Below are 4,170 nucleotides of genomic sequence, written 5' to 3' on the forward strand. Positions count from 1 at the left end.
CTCTCCCTCTCCCCCCCTTCTCTCTCTTTCTAGTCTTTCATATCCTTGGCAGTGGGATGCTACCTTGTAAGACTTGTAACGGTATTTTTGACTTTTTAGCTTCACTACCAGAAGATGATACTGAAGAGCAAAGCTGAGGTTTGATGGGAAAGATGAATGCGTTGTAGATCCTGAGGCGTTCTTTTGGTAAATGGCCTGACTCATGAACCTTCTCCACATTGTCAACAGTGACTTGAGAGTAGGCATAATTGACCTAGATTAAAAGTCACTGTAACTTTTGTCTTTTCGTGACTCAGTTTCTCCACTGATAGTCTTGGTTAGGTTGATTTTTGTGAGACACAATCAAATACTATCATCTTGATTTCTCTTCCTGACTTACACAAACAGCCAGCTTCAGACGGGAGCTCAAATGGAAAGGCATTAACTCATTAGAGTAAGAAGAGTGGTGGTCTTGGCTTAAGCTGGGAACTAGGTCCATTCATAAGGAACCATATTAGTTACTTTTCTGTTGCTATAATAAAACACCATGGCTAAAAAGCAACTTAGGAAGAAAGAATTTATTCTGGCTCACCATTCCAGAAAATTAAGAGTCGATCATGGTGGGAGGTGACAGGAAGCTGAGAGTTAACATCTTGAACTATAAGCACAGAGCAGAGAGATCAAACTGGAAGTAGTATGAGACTTTTATCTCAAACTCTATCCCCAGTGATGTATTTCCTCCACCAAGGCCTCACCTTCTGTCTTAGTTATGGTTCCTATCACTGAGAAGAGACCCTATGACCATGGTAACTCTTACAAAGGAAAACATTTATTTGGACCTGGCTTATAGTTTCAGAGGTGTAGGCCATTATCATCATGGTGGGGAAACATGATAGCGTGCAGGCAGGTTTGGGAGCTAAGGGATCTACATCTTTATTCAGAGGTGCCAGAATGAAACAGTGTGTCATAGTGGGCATATCTTGAGCATAAGAGACCTCAAAACCTTGCCCCTATAGTGACACACTACCTCCAACAAGGCCACACTTCCTAATGTCCCTATTCCCCTATGGCCAAGCATTCAAACACATGAGTCTATGGGGGCCATTCCTATTCAAACCACCACATTTGCTAAGCCTCCCCAAACAGTGTTATCAAGTGAGAACTAGCTCTTCAAATATTAAAGTCTATTGAGAAGATATTGTCATTCGGTCTCTACAGGGACAGATGCTTGGATCCTATCAGTTACTCTAGCTGTATCCTCGGTCAGACAGGTAACTTTCTATGCTATATGACAGAATATAGACCTTACTTACCTACCTGTTTGTCACACACTAACTATAGCAACCATTGACCCCTGAAACCTGATTCAGAATAGTTTCCTAGTAGAGCCAGTCTCAAAGACAGAATACCAGGCTTTTATATTTTAGAAGCACAAAACTATATGGTCATATCAAGGATGTCATAACATCTTGGAATCTAAAATGTCCCATGCAGGCTTATCTTTTTAATGCTTGTTCCTTAGGCAGTGACCATATTTTAGAAGGTGGTGGGACCTGGTTGACAGAAGTAACTAAAGTGGGCCTTTGAAAAGCATTATCCAGCCTTTAGTTCAGCTCCCTGATCTGGCACAATATGTGACATGCATCCACCTTGACATGCACCCACTATCCGCATGCTGAGGTGTTTGTTCTGCAATGCTTTCTCCACCGTGGTCGATAGAAATGTCTGACACTATGAGCACAAGCAAGCCTGTCTTCCCCCCAGACACTTGGTCACAACAACATGGGAAAACTAATTCAGAAGAGATGGAAGGGTTCCGGCCTCACGAGCTCCGTTGTGACAACATTTAACTGCTCACCCACTCCTGAACTATCTCCTGAGCTCACATTTGCAGGGCGTGGATACGCGTGGCTACCCCCTGCGCCTGCGCCTGCCAGCCACCAAGGTCTGCATCAACCCTGTGGAGTCCAACGCTGACTTTGTGGCATGGATTATCTATCCCCAGAGTGGAATGGGCTGCGTTTGCGCAGGCAGTGTACACCTTAACCTTGGCAGAAGTACCCAAGAGCCGGCTGAAGGCTATGAGCATGACGAGACGTTTTGGAGGAAGATGTACCACGGGTTGCTTGAGGTTGATGTATTGGAGGGCACCCTGCAATACTCAGAATCTGGTGGTCTTTCCCGCATCAGCCATGGGATCCCGAATATGTTGTTGAATGATGAGGAGACTGAGACGGTAACCTTGCTAGCCACCTCTTCAGTATTTTGTGACCGTGTGTATCTGTTGTATGATCTGTTAACTAGGTGTGTCATGTGTGACTCCAAACTTACCCCAGTGACTCACCACTGTGTATTTGAGCTCCATAGTTCATATATATATTATTAAACACAACAAAAAAACAAAGAGATGAAAGAAAGCAGACCTGGATTCTCCTGGCCTGTAACTCAGATCATAGAACACTTAAAGAATAGTAATGAGGACTGAGATATGCTGATAAGGTGAAATAAACATTCAATTCCCATTGTTTTGTGTAGAAAGAATGTTCATTAAATATTCATTAAATAACTTTTACACAGATTGCTTTTGAAATGGCAATGTTTGTCTTAAATATGTGGTTTAAATGAAATACATTTTGAAGTTTGTTCCGTCTGTTTCTTTAAATTTTAGTTTATGTCAGAAATTTTTAAGTCTTTTTGTTTGTTTGAGACAGGGTTTCTCTGTATAGCCCTGGCTGTCCTGGAACTCACTCTGTAGACCAGGCTGGCCTCTAACTCAGAAATCCACCTGCCTCTGCCTCCCAAGTGCTGGGATTAAAGGCGTGTGCCACCACCGCCCTGCAGAAAATGTTAAAGTCTCCAAAATATTTACCTTTTATATGTTAACCTATCTCTAGCTTTGTGTGTGTGTGTGTGTCTGTGTGTCTGTGGGTATCTGTGCGTCTGTGAGTCTGTGCGTGTAGTATGTATGTAGGGGTGATTCATAGAGGAGCTACAGATCTCTGAGTGAATCAAGAATGTCCCAGTTTGGATTTGATTGCACTATACCTTAGCAAGCTAAAAAAGTCTCAGAATGTGAAGAAACTACCTGGAGTTGCCAGAGGTGAAAGTTCTAAGCATTTTCAAGATCTGTGATTTTGTATGAAGCAAGGTGTGGTGAATTAGGTTTGAGAGCCAGAGTGGAGGAGGAGGCTGAGATGGAATCAGATGACACAAGTCTACACAGCCCTGCACAGACCATGTGGCACATTGCTCCTGCTCACAAATGGGAAAAGGTGGTACACATGAAGAAAAAAAAAAGATAAAATGGGCAGAGTACACAGGAGACTGAGCCTTCTAAGCCAATGTAAGCAGAATAGAGTTTTATTTTATGGCATATGGGATTTTAAAAATTTGGATTATTGGATTTTTGAAAACATAGAAGACAGGTCAAGAAGAATGGGGGTGGGTCTGGGAAGAAGATGGTTCATTGGGTGAAGTAGTTGCCTTGTAAGTAGTCAGACCTGAGTGCGAATCCCTAACATCCACAAAGCCCAGCCTGGTGCCTGCGGCTGTTACCTCGGCACTGAGCATGAATGAAGATACCTGGGCGACTTCTCGGCCAACCAGGTTAGCCAATTGGTGAACTCAGGACCAACCAATGAAAGACCCTGTCTCAAAAAAATGACGTGGAGAGTGGTGGGGGAAGATACTCCACACTAATATCAATTTCTGGTCTTCCCAAGTGCACACATGGACTAGAGCAGCTACATACATGTGTGTGCAAACACACATATATCTAAATACATGCAAATTTAAAAAGACACAAAATAAATGGCATTGTGATTCTTTTAATACTATTATAAGTATTTGTGGAAAGTTGAAAAGGAATTCAGTAAAATTAGTCGTTAGTTGTTTTTTTCTGTTGTTATTGTGGTGGTGGTGGTTTGCTTTGTTTTCTTTTAATGAAGGAAGATTAACAGGTGCCGTAGTATTTTCTAATTATCTGTGGATCATGGAGAACCTGTTTTGGCTACTTGGCTATCAACAACACTTTCATAAATATATTTAATTTTTACTGACTATATATAGATTTCTTCTCTTTATCCCAAATCTCACTTAAGAAAGAACAGAATCAAGCCAGGCAGTGGTGGTGCACACCTTTAATTCCAGCACTTGGGAGGCAGAGGCAGGCGGATTTCTGAGTTCAAGGCC

General features: G+C 42.3%; 1 pseudogene; it reads left to right on the forward strand.

The window, feature by feature from the left end:
- Nucleotides 1-1,825: 1,825 nt before the first annotated feature.
- LOC116098470 overlaps nucleotides 1,826-4,170 on the forward strand; it is an 8,606-nt pseudogene continuing 6,261 nt past the window's right edge.

The sequence above is a fragment of the Mastomys coucha genome, unplaced genomic scaffold, assembly GCF_008632895.1.
Source record: "Mastomys coucha isolate ucsf_1 unplaced genomic scaffold, UCSF_Mcou_1 pScaffold20, whole genome shotgun sequence".
Taxonomy (NCBI): domain Eukaryota; kingdom Metazoa; phylum Chordata; class Mammalia; order Rodentia; family Muridae; genus Mastomys; species Mastomys coucha.